Genomic DNA, 12,567 nt, shown 5'->3' on the forward strand with positions numbered 1-12,567 from the left:
ATACAATCTTTAAAAAAAAAAAGAGAGAGAGAGAGAGAACACAAGCCAGGGGAGTGGGAAAAGCAGACTGCCCACTGAGCAGGTAGCCGGATTCGGGACTCAATCCCAGGACCCCAGGATCATGACCTGAGCCGAAGGCAGACGCTTAACGACTGAGCCACCCAGGCGCCCCCAGAAGTGGCTTCTAGCACACATCCAGCAGAGAAGAAACACTCAGTGTCCAAAGAAACAGAATTCCTCCCCTCCCAGGGCCACTCAGCTCATCCCCAGTGAGAATGGGTCAGGGGTTCCCTGCCACCTGCTCCAACTTTCTCTCCCATCAAGGTTGAACAGAGAGGTCAGAAGAGAGAATAAGACCGAGGGAGAAGCGAACGTTCAGGGGGAAATAATTGGTGGAGAAATTGTTTGAAGAGAAGGTGTCAGAAGGACTAAGGGGAAAAAAAAGTCTCGGAGTTTCCAAGAAGCAACGCCGAGCATCGATCTGAATCCTCTAATGATAATTATGAAAGAAATCTGCATTGTTTACCCGTAATTTCCACACCTTTGGAAGGAGCGTGATTGGACAAAGGACCCACTGCTAGGGTCTCCATCACTCCTGATGGGAGTTTCTTGGGGTTCTTGAAAAAAATCTGTAACGCATTTTGCTAAGTGCAAGAAGCCGGTCTGAAAAGGCCACGTGCCCTTTGATTCGAACTGTATGACATCCCGGCAGAGGCAAGACCGTGCAGAACATGCAGAGATTAGTGGTTGCTGTGGCTGCGTAGGGAGGAGGAGGTGGGAGGCATGCACAGGCGAGCAGGTGATTTTTAGGGCGGGGAAGCTATTCTGGATGATACTGAAATGGGGGGTTATGCGACATTATGCGCGTCTCAAGACCCATAAAACTGAAGGTAAAGGGGGAACCTTAATGCAAACGATGGATCTCAGTCAATACAAATGTACTGATGCTGGTTCAGTATACTGAGAATATACAGAGAGAGAGAGCGAGAGAGAGAGAGCGCACAAGCAGGCAGAGAGGCAGGCAGAAGCGGAGAGAGAAGCAGGCTCCCGGCCGAGCAAGGAGCCTGATGTAGGACTCGATCCCAGGACCCTGAGATCATGACCTGAGCCAAAGACAGCGGCTTAACCCACTGAGCCACCCAGGCGCCCCTAAACCCAAGCATTTCTTAAAAAAAAAAAATTGTAATAGACGTTCCATATTCACCTGAGATATTACTAATGGGGGAAACTGTGTGCCAGGAGAGGGGGGGTCTGTGGGACCTGTTCTACCCCTGTACGATCTGCTTAATTTTCTGACAATCCAAAACCATTCTGTAAAATGCTGTCTATGAATTCCAGTATTTTCCAGTATTGGACCCTGGCGACAGGGAACCCTGACAGCTTATCACTGATTAGCCCGAGTGGTCCCAGACAAGCCCCTTGCCCCTCTGAGCCCGAGTTTCCTCTTCCTTAAAAGGTGGCTCAGTCAGTTGAGCATCTGCCTTCTGCTCGGGTCAGGATCCCAGGGTGCTGGGATCAAGCCCCTGGTTGGGTTCTCTGCTGGGGAGGAGCGGTTGGGTGTCTCCCTCTCCCTCTGCCCCTCCTGCTCATGTACTCTTTCTCACTCTAATTAATAAATAAAATTTTAAAAAAATGTTTTAAAGGAGCGCATTGGGCCAGATTATCTCTAAAGTCAGCCTCTGCCAATGACAACCTTGGACTTGAACGACATTTTGGAAGGATAGCAGAGTGACAGTCTGGGTGTCTCAGGAAACAGCCCCATGATTCAAGTTCAGGGGATGTGCACCGCCCCTGGTTCAGTTCCTAGAATGCCAGGAAGGTCTAGAAAATGCCCAGTCTCCCGCCTGGGTCACCTTGATGGGCCAATTCCAACTTCCTCCAAATACCACGCGGGAGGCGACAGCAACCAAAGCACTAAATTGCCTCTGGTCCCCTCCAGCAGGCGGGGGTTTCTTCCCTCCTGGGCTCGGCCTAGAAGCTCATATTTTATTCATGAAAATTGGAGGCCCGGGGAGGCCTCGGGCATAAACAGGATGTAAATATTTGTGGGCGGTGGGGGAGAGGTGGTATTGGAGCTGGGGCTGCCCGGAGCGGGGACCTCGGGACGCTGTGCAGTGGGGACCCGCCCACCTCCAGGTCCTCCGTCGGTCGGGCATGGGGGGCATGTGCTGGCTGCACCCCAGCTTGGAGACCCGGTTTGGGACTCCAGTACCCTCCAAGCGAGACGGGGTGTGGCTGAACCTTCTGGTGGCCCCCCCAGCCCAAGCCATCCCCCTGATCAACAGCGTTCCTTCATCCCGCCTTTCTGAGTTGGGGACTGGCTTTCTGACACTTGCAGGGGTGCCTAGCCCCCGCTCCAGCCCCTCACCTGCCCTCCCAGCACCTGGACACCCTTTGTCTCAGCTCTGCGGAGCTCTGGCCGTCCCCAAGGCTGTACCTTTGCTTCACTCGCTGCTGCTCCTGCGGTGAACTTACATCTTTGAGCTTTGACTTGTCTTGGAGACCCCCTCTCCCCCTGGTTGCGTGGACTACACCCTTTTCTGGAACCTGGGGCCAGCAGTACCCCTGGGGCTCTCCCAGGAGAGTAACGCCCGCTCCCTTCTCAGGGCCTGGCCTGGGCATCCTGTCCTCCAAGAAACTTCCTGATGTTTGTCCTCAACGTCTGGGTTCAGAGCCGGTCTGGTCCTCCCACGGCATGTGCCCTGGGGAGCAGAAGCCCTTCCTCGTCTGTATCGCAAATGCCGACAGGGCCCTGACTTTGGACCCGTTCACGTAATACTTGTTGAATAAATGAACGGGGGCGTGGATGGGGGAACGAATCAAGGCATGGCCCGACTGCCACCTGTGTCTCCGGGCATCTGTCTCTTTTTCTTGTCCCCCTGCCCCACTCCACAGCCTGTGTACTACCTCCCCACACCAAGGACGCTCCCTGGGGCAGAATAAGCCATAGTTCTGGTGGAATCTTTGAGGTTATCGAGGATTTCCAAAGTTATACCCTGCACCCCAGCACCTTCGGTGTGGGGCAAACATTTCAATCTGGGAGCCGCACCTTCTTGGAACTGATGCCCTCGGGGCTTCCAGAAGAATGCGGTGTGCAAGTGGGCAAGCTCAGACGAGGCTTCCCTTCCAGATGCCTTCTTCAGATAGGGACACACCCATGCTTGGCTATCTCTGGGATTCAGGGGGAAAAAAATACACCCCCAAGTTGGACGCAAGAGAAGCACCCCGTTTGCAGTGGCGGTGCTGCAGAGATGGTGGGTGTGACGTCACCCGGAGAAGAATGTCCTGGGAGGACTGGTACAGAAAGAATCCTCAAACCGCCTAAGTGAGGTCCCCCCCACCAAGATTTTATTTATTTATTTTTTTGACAGTGAGAACACAGGCAGAGAGAGGCCTGCAGAGGCAGAGAGAGAATCAGGCTCCCTGCTGAGCTGAGCAGAGCAGGGCTGATCCCAGGACCCTGAGATCATGACCTGAGCCAAAGGCAGCAGCTTAACCCACTGAGCCACCCAGGCGCCCCTAGGTGAGGTTTTTAAAAAGGCAGCCAGTCAACCCCTAATTGATCCTGGGTGGACATGTAGTTTTTCTCTGTTGTAAGGCTTCTTAGCTTAAAGTGGGCTCCCGGATCTAGCTGTCCAAATGCTCCATGACACAGAGAACCCGAGAGGAAGCAAAAGAAAGAAAAAGTCCCACAGAGCATCCTAAAGGGCCTGGGCCAGCACAGGTCTGCAGGGAGAATCCCCACACCCCACCCCTGCGTTTATCCCTTTATTGGGGTCTTAGGACAGAGGTTCGTTCCTGCTTCGTGTCCAGGCCCCCAGACCTATGACGTCGGAACCTTTGTGGTCCCTCCCCTCCCCCAGCCTCAGCATCTGTGTCCCACGCTCTGCTCTGGGTGATTCTATGCAGCCAGGCTGGAGAACCCCTGACCACTGCTTCCTGAGCCCACACTTGTGTCCTGCCCCCGGCCGAAGCTGAACCACCCCTGACGCAGCAAGACGTCAGATAGGATGATTGACTCCAGGGGCGCCTGGCTCACTCAGTCAGTGGAACTGCGATGCTTGATCTCAGGGTTGTGAGTTCGAGCCCCATGTTGGGTATAGAGATGTCTTTTTTTTTTTTTTTAAGATTTTACTTATTTATTTGACAGAGAGACAGATCACAAGTAGGCAGAGAGAGTCAGGCGGGCTGCGGGAACTGAGCAGAGAGCCCGGATGCAGGGCTTGATCCCAGGACTCTGAGGTTAGGACCTGAGCCCAAGGCAAAGGTTCAACCCATTGAGCCATCCAGGCACCTCTGAGCATAGAGATGTCTTAAAAATAAAATCTGAGGGGCGTCTGGATGGCTCAGTGGGTTGAGCATCTGACTGATTTCGGCCTGGGTCATGTCCTCGGGGTCCTGAGATGGGACCCTGGGGCTGGGCTCTGAGCCGGGTGTGGGGCCTGCCTAAGATTGTTTCCTCCTTCTCGCTCGGTCCCTCCCCTTGCTCGCACGAGAAATAAAGAAATCTTAAAAAAATAAATAAATAAAGCGTTGCTAGCAACTGACAAACCGTTCTCCCAAAGAGCTTTACAGTTTGCCCGGAACAGAAAAAACAGGCAAACAGATAAGTCACGGAAAAGAAATAGAAAAAGTCAATGCATTTATTAAAAGGTGCTTATCAAGTAGGTGAAAATTATGAAGCCAATATAACATATTGGCTTAACATGATCTATGTCAACTAACTGGAACTCAAAAACCTGGGGCGGCTGGGTGGCTCAGTGGGTTAAAGCCTCTGCCTTCGGCTCAGGTCATGATCTCAGGGTCCTGGGATTGAGCCCCGCATCAGGCTCCCTGCTCTGTGGGGAGCCTGCTTCCCCCTCTCTCTCTGCCTGCCTCTGCCTACTGGTGATCTCTCTCTGTCAAATAAATAAATAAAATCTTTCAAATAAATAAATAAATAAGTAAAACTTAAAAAGAAAGTGAACATGAAAGCAGTAATGACATATACATACATGTTGTGTTACACACCATGTATGTTACAGCTAATGTGCGCATGTGTGTGTAGATTTGCACACCACATCGACACCCCGGCAGAAACATGCACTCCTGGGGAGCCTGGCCGGCTCTGTCGGTATAGAGCACGCAATTCTTGGTCTTGGGGTTGTAAGTTCTAGCCCCACAATGAGCGCAGAGATGACTTAGAAACAATAAAAAAATCTTTTTTTTTTTAATATTTTATTTATTTATGTGACAGATGAGATCACAAGTAGGCAGAGAGAGAGAGAGAGAGGAAGGGAAGCAGGCTCCCTGCTGAGCAGAGAGCCCGATCCGGGGCTCGATCCCAGGACCCTGGGATCACGACCCGAGCTGAAGGCAGAGGCTTTAACCCACTGAGCCACCCAGGCGCCCCGTAATCTTTTTTTTTTTTTTTAAGATTTTATTTATTTATTTGGGGGGGAGTGAGAGAGAGCGCACAAGCGGGTGGGGGGGGGAACAGGAGAGGGAGAAGCAGGCTCCCCGCTGAGCAGGGAGCTCAACACAGGGCTCAGTCCTGGGACCCTAGGATCATGACCTGAACCAAAGGCAGATGCTTAACCGACTGAGCCACCCAAGTGAACCAAAAATAATAAAAAATCTTAAAAACCAGAAGTCGGCACTCCTATCTCGCACGGGCCACTGCCGGAGGGGTAAGTGGACAGAACTGGAATGAGCTGGGTGCTCTGGTCCCGCCTTGTCCCTCAGCAGATGAAGCCGCCACAGAAGGCCAGGGCAGACATGCCGACGAGGACAGGAAGAGGGGCCAGCCCGGACGACTGGACAACCGGAACAGAACTAGAGTAAGGAACCCAAACAGCCTAGCGGTTCAGGCTCCGCAGTGTGCGCCGACAGCCTGGCGGTGCTGCTTGCCTCCCTGGGGTCAGGCCACACGGCAGCACGCAGATCCCATGGTCCCCGGGGTGCTGGGGAAAATTCTGTGCCCTTTCTTTTCCCCGGGAAGGCAAGGAAGCATGTGGAAGCAATTTTCGAAGTTACCCATTGTGAACATTTAGCAAAACAGCTAAAAAGGACAAACTTTGCATACAGAAGGCACTTAAACAGCACGGGTACTTCCCAAGAAGGACACGTTTGCTCAGGCGTGAGGGATTTCAGCTTGGCCTGGGGCTCCTTGGAAGACCTAGCTCGAAGGGCATCTCCCTGTGGGGCCTGGGCCACTCCGTCAGGTCTCCAGGCGTCGCCTGTCACTTGGGGGACACCTGTACACCTGCCAGGATTCTCGAGTCATGAAGCTCCTGTCAGACTCCCTCTGCGCCACCTGTTGTGGTCAGAAGAGTGCTCCCAGAACAGTGCTCCCAGAGAAGTGCTCCCAGAACAGTGCTTCCGGAACAGTGCTCCCATGGGGCTGGTCCCTTGTGAACTTTCCACGAGGGAGTCGTGTCCCGGCTCCAGAGTGAGGACTGTCCTTGTCCAAGGGGCTTCCCTCTCTGGGATGCCTGTGGAGAGAGGCGGGGCGGAGGTTACCCAGTGACCTCGTTAACCAGAATGACAGCAGCAAGCCACACACTGGGAGACACAAGCCGGACTTGGGGAGAGACTCTAGGAGAGGCGGAGACAGGCCCAGAGGGAGGGTCCTTCGTGGTACGGGTGCCTCCTCTACGGACAGAGTAATGACCTTAACCAAGGCCCCAGGAAGCTCCTGGGGAGGCCAAGATGCCCTCGGAGGCGCAGAGATGACAGCAGCTGCTCAGACGCAGCGAGGAGCATGGCTCTGGGTCAGGCCACCCGGCGGGATCCGGGCTCCGCCTCCCACTCCCCAAAAAAGACCTGGGCTGCCAGGTGCCTCAGTTTCCACATCTGTAACAGGGATGACAACAGCTTCCCAGAGGGCCGTATGGGGTCCGGGTAAAGCCCTTTACCCAGGCCAACTGCTAGTTACTATTACTGAACCTCAGCGGGGCCTGGAGATGGGCACCAGCCTCACATTCCCTCCGGGGACAGCAGGCAGAGAGGCAGCTGTCCAAGGTGGGGAGCTGGGATGCTTGAGCGGCCATCTGTGGCCCGGCCACAAATCTCAGGGGCCCAGGGTTTTCTCATGTGCAATAATAACAGTACTCGACCACGGAGTGGCACTTTACTTTTTATTCTTCTTTTAAAGATTTTTTATTTATTTGAGAGAGAAAGAGCACGAGTAGGAAGAGGGGCAGAGGGAGAGGGACACGCAGGCCCCCCCACTGAGCGCGGAGCCGACGAACACAGGGCTGGATCCCAGGACCCGAGATCATGACCTGAGCTGAAGGCAGACACTTCACCGACTGAGCCACCCAGGCGCCCCGCAATTTGACATTTTGAATTAGGATCATAAAGTTCCCTTGATAGACACTAGTATGTCAAGTTCTCTTAAGCATTTCAAATCCTTAAAAGACCAAATATGTAATGATTATACTTGAGCGCTACGGGAAAATATTAATGTAAAATTTTGACTGACTTCATCACGTCTGTAATTCTGAAACTCCCCGGGATTATTCATTTATTCCAAAAATATTTCTCAATGACACCCGAAACTAAAAGATCATCGTGCGTCGACTCTACTCGAAAGGAAAAAAAAAAAAAAAGGAAAGAACCCTGATTCTTCTTGCCAAAAATTATCTATCTACCTATCCTCTCCGTCTGCTGAATGCTGCCATGATTCAAGACGCTGCCACAGCAGTGGCTAATATGGAGAAAAATCCTTGCCATCATGAAACATACTCTACCGGGGGACACAAAGCACAATACATACTTAATACATATTTATCAGCTAGAGTTCCATGTTATAGAAGAAAAGGGAAAGCCGGGTAGGGAAGGGACAGGTAAAAGGAAGGAACAGGGAAGCCTCAACGAATAGGTAACACAGAGAAGAATGAGGTTGAGAGCAAGCCACGTGCACATCTGAGGGAAGAGCATTCTAGGCCAAGGAAATAGCAAGTGCAAATGTCCTGAGGTAGGCATTTGCTAGGCCCTTCTCAGTGAGCGCAAGGAAGCCTTTGTGCCTGGAACGGTGTATGAGGGCAAGGGTGGTAGAAAGAGGTCAGGGAGATGGCCTTGTGCAGGTAAAATGCACGAGGCCCTGTAGGGTTTGGGTTTTTCCCTCTACCTTGATGCCAAATGTTCTGTGAGGATCTGCCTGGAGACCTCCTACTCCATAAGGTCATTCTAATGACCCTAATGAAATCGAAGATTCTCTTGCCTGGAACCTCGCAATTCTTTTTCTATTTCTACCAGTCTGTTAAGTATCTGCGTCTTGACTTCCGCTCGGGTCATGATCTCAGGGTTGTGCAATCAAGGTTGAGTGGTGGAACCTGCTTAAGGTTCTCCCTCTCCCTCTGCCCTTCCCCACCCCCACCTGCTTGTATGAGCTCTAAAAAAAAGAAAAGAAAAGAAAAGTACAAAAGCATATAAAACAGGCTCAGGGCTCAGACCACCCAAGGTAGATCCAAGAGATCCCCCTACTCGCCAAGAGATCTTGGGGACAAAGCTTGACGTCTCTGCCTCGGGTTCCTCTTCTGTGAAGTAGGGGTAGGAGAGAGAAAAGGGAAGAATGGGGGAGAGAATTTTAGTGGTATCCATAATGTTTTCTTTCTTTTTTTTTTTTAAGATTTTATTTATTCATTTGACAGAGAGACAGATTACAAGAAGGCAGAGAGGCAGGCAGAGAGAGAGAGGGAAGCAGGCTCCCTGCTGAGCAGAGAGCCCGATGCGGGGCTCGATCCCAGTTCTCTGAGACCATGACCCAAGCCAAAGGCAGAGGCTTAACCCACTGAGCCACCCAGGCGCCCCAAGACGCAAAATTTTAACATCTGTCTTGGTAGATGGGTATATGAATGTTGATATTATTTTCAGTATGTTTCACGTTTCATAATTTTAAATTTAGAGATAAAAAGATCACAAATCAAAACAAACCCTTCGGGGCGCCTGGGTGGCTCAGTGGGTTAAGCCTCCGCCTTCGGCTCAGGTCATGATCTCGGGGTCCTGGGATCGAGCCCCCTCTCCCTCTGCCCCTCCCCCTTCTTGCACTCTCCTTCTCTCTGTCTAATAAATACATCTTTACAAACAAAAACAAAAACTGGGCCTTGCTGCTTCTACCTAACCTCTCCTGCCCTGCACAGTCTGGCCCCCGCAGGCCCCCTGCCTCTGCAGCCCCGATTCGAGCTCACCCTGGATCCTCTCGTCCCTGTGGACTCGTCAGGTCCTTCAGGCCTTGCCAGGCCACAGGGATGCCGCGGCGACCAGGAGGGAGGGAGCTCCGGTCCGCAGAGAGCTGTCATTCTGGGGGGTGGAAACGAACGGTAAATAAGGCAATAAATCCAGATAATCGTAAGGACAGTGCAGAAATAAACAGGGTCTTGGGGGAGAGAGAGCAATGGGAGACAGGGAGGGCGACGGGGCCACCTTCCAGGCAAAGCCAACAGGCACTCAGCTCCCAGATGCAGGGTTCCGATCTCCGGTCAAACGCCCCCTCCCCAGCAAATCTCTTTCTGACCTCTCAGCTGGGGTGGTACCCCACCGCCGCTCTCCTGCCGAGCATTCAGTGCCCTTTCCAACGCGTTCAACCGCGATTATAATTAAATCGACATAGGACTGGCTGCTTGGTGCCTGTTTCTCTCCCTACAATTTAAGCTCCTTGCGGGTGGAGGCTTGCCCTGTCCACACATCCCGTGCCCATCCTGGTGGCTGGAGGCACTCAGTCATTATTTGTTAAAGATGGAAACCCAGAGTCGGGCTGAGTGATTTCTACCAGATTCCAAATTCCGCAAACATCAACAGAGCGACTCCCAAGGACAAATGTCACCAAAATAACCATCCTTATGGTGTAGATAGGTTTTAGGATATATGCTTTTTTACTACAGAATGAGCCTTTTTTAAAAAAGATTTTATTTATTTATTTGACACAGAGAGAGAGAGAGATCACAAGTAGGCAGAGAGGCAGGCAGAGGGGGGGGGGAAGCAGGCTCCCCATTGAGCAGAGAGCCCGATGCGGGGCTTGATCCCAGGACCCTGGGATCGTGAACTGAACCAAAGGCAGATGCTTAACCCACTGAGCCACCCAGGCACCCCAAGGATTTTGTTTTCTGTTTTCTCTGCTTTCCGTGTCCTTCCTCTTGGGTATAACTAATTGCCCTCGTACGGTAAGACTCAGGGGGCTTTGCCAAGGTGCAGATTCAATTTCCTGGGATTTTGCCGATTTATTAGGAGAGAAGAGAAGGAATTCATTTTGGCTTGTCCTTGACCTTTCCTTTGGTTTGTTCCTTGACCTGTGGTTTCCCCAACACACCTGGGACCCCCAACGTGGCTGCTGAGCGGCTCTATAGCAATGGACAGAGTTTTTAAGCTCTGAGCTCCGTCTGGGAACAAGTTCAACAAGGCACAGAGCTCAATAAAAAAAAAACCTTGTTACAAACAACAACAAGAACAATAAAACCCTATCCCGCAGTTCTGCCCTAAAGGTCACCTCCTTCTCTGATTCACCTCGCATTCCAAGTGTAACAGCGAATTCAGAGTCCTGGGCTTCCTGTAGAGTGGGATTTCGCAAAAAGAACCATGAGGGGTTAAGAATTACACACTGTTTTCTGTATTTACTGAAAATATTTTGTTTTTAAGCTGTGTATGTGGTTGAAGGGGGTGTATGACTAGAAGGAAAATATTAGTATTACCACATGGAAAACATCACAAGGGAAAAATCACGAGAAAGATGTTTCAAAGAGAGTTTATGTTTCGAGAAGATTTGTATCTTCTCCTCCAGAGAAGTAAAGGATCTGTGAACAGGGATTTTTGAAACATGCAAGACAGCTCCCTTAGTTCAAAGGAGAGTGGAAGGAGAGTCAACTTCAAGCGTTTTTTTTCCCCCAAAAAAATCATGTTAAAGGGGAAAAGAAAAACATTGAGCAACTTCCCCACCTGGAGACTTTAGGAATCGCCACCAGGAGAACAAACTGCTTCAGAATCTGAGTCATTTGCGGTCCCTGCCCAACTGGCATCACGTGTTCCCGTCTCACAGGACACAATTGCAAATTGTGCTCATGGCTTCGAACTCGCTAGCCTGGCTGCGGCACTGGAATGAAATGAGCCATTAGCAGACACGAACTCCGGCGTCTGCTGTGGTCCAGGGGAGGAACCAGGAATCAGGCGGCAGGCACCTCGTTCTCAAGGAGCTGACCCCTCAGGTTGGGAAGAGGACACACAGACTTGACACACTTCACACGAAAATGAGTATAAGAGCAATCATGTCTTCCCCCAAGAAACAGCCGTAATTGGGGAAAGGAAATTGAAAGGTCAGGATAAAAAAACTGGGGACCCCTGGGTGGCTCAGTGGGTTAAGCCTCTGCCTTCGGCTCAGGTCATGATCCCAGGGTCCTGGGATCGAGCCCCACATCGGGCTCTCTGCTCGGAAGGGAGCCTGCTTCCTCCTCTCTCTCTGCCTGCCTCTCTGCCTATTTGTGATCTCTGTCTCTGTCAAATAAATAAATATTAAAAAAAAAAAAAAAAACCTGATCAGAATCACTTGGGATATAGCCTTTGGAGCCCATGTTTACTTGAATGACTAATCAATCACCCGGAAGACAAGGTCTTCCACCGGTAATGTATAGAGACTTTAACTGGTGATGGAAGGAAAACAGCCAATGGGGTTCAGATCCGGCGCCTGGGGAAAGCAACCCAGTTCCTCACAGCTGATTCAAACTGTTCTGGAAACGGGGATCCCCACTGTTCAGGAAAGACACTCGAATGAGAAGATCTCCAGTGCGCCAGGCCTTGTGCTAAGCATGGGATAGAGGCTAACGGGTCCCAATTCTTACCTTCCATTTGCACATGAAATAATAGTATATATTGTATTAATATAATAATAATAACAATAATAATAAAACCCAGTTTTTCTCCCGACATTATGATGCCATACGGTTAAGTGCACTACAACGGAATTTTACAGGAACTGCTTTGGCAGCCTGGTGGGGAACGGATCCCGGCTCCCCCACTTCCCCCGAATGACTCCGGACACACGACTCCATCACTCTCAAGCCTGTTCCTGCGGACACACCTGAGTACCCGCCCCAGGTCCAACGCACAGTGCGTGGCAGTCACTGTCCATCACGTTTAAGAACCGTTCATCGTTATTCTGACACCTGGGCTAGGTGAGCGAAGACCAGTCCAGCACGGAGGACAGGGGCCCCAACAAGGCTGGAAGCAGTGGTCAGGACGGAGGATCCCGGCAGGACACCGAGTCCCACCTACAGAGGGGCGGCCCCGAGCGCTTCCCACGCCCCCCACGCCCGCCCCGGCATCGGGAGACCCCCCTGACCGCAAGCACCGAGTCCAGCGCGCAGGAGCCCAGCCCGCGGCCGCCGGCGTCTCCACCCGCGATCCGGACGGCTGGGCGCGGTCAGGTCCCAGGTGTCACCGCCCAGACCGCAGTCCCCGCCCGAGTCCGCCCGCACCAGGGCAGCGGTGGGACGCCCCCCACCCCCGCCCCTCCCCCCCCCCGGGATGCCGGGGCGCCCAGAGGGCCTCCGCACAAATCACACAGAGACGAAACCGCCGAATGTCCCTTCCTGGGGC

At 52.0% G+C, this 12,567-nt stretch overlaps 1 long non-coding RNA gene across 1 annotated transcript; it reads right to left on the bottom strand.

The window, feature by feature from the left end:
• Positions 1 to 7,104: 7,104 nt before the first annotated feature.
• LOC101686882 lies at positions 7,105 to 12,554 on the bottom strand. Its single transcript, XR_001180997.2, has 3 exons — positions 12,050 to 12,554; positions 9,174 to 9,285; positions 7,105 to 8,522 (listed from the first exon to the last, which is right to left on the bottom strand). It is a non-coding gene; the product is annotated as an uncharacterized LOC101686882 (long non-coding RNA).
• Between the last annotated feature and the right edge of the window lie 13 nt (positions 12,555 to 12,567).

Source organism: Mustela putorius, unplaced genomic scaffold (genome assembly GCF_011764305.1).
Source record: "Mustela putorius furo isolate JIRA1106 unplaced genomic scaffold, ASM1176430v1.1 tig00000139_pilon_pilon_pilon, whole genome shotgun sequence".
NCBI classification, from domain to species: Eukaryota; Metazoa; Chordata; class Mammalia; order Carnivora; family Mustelidae; genus Mustela; species Mustela putorius.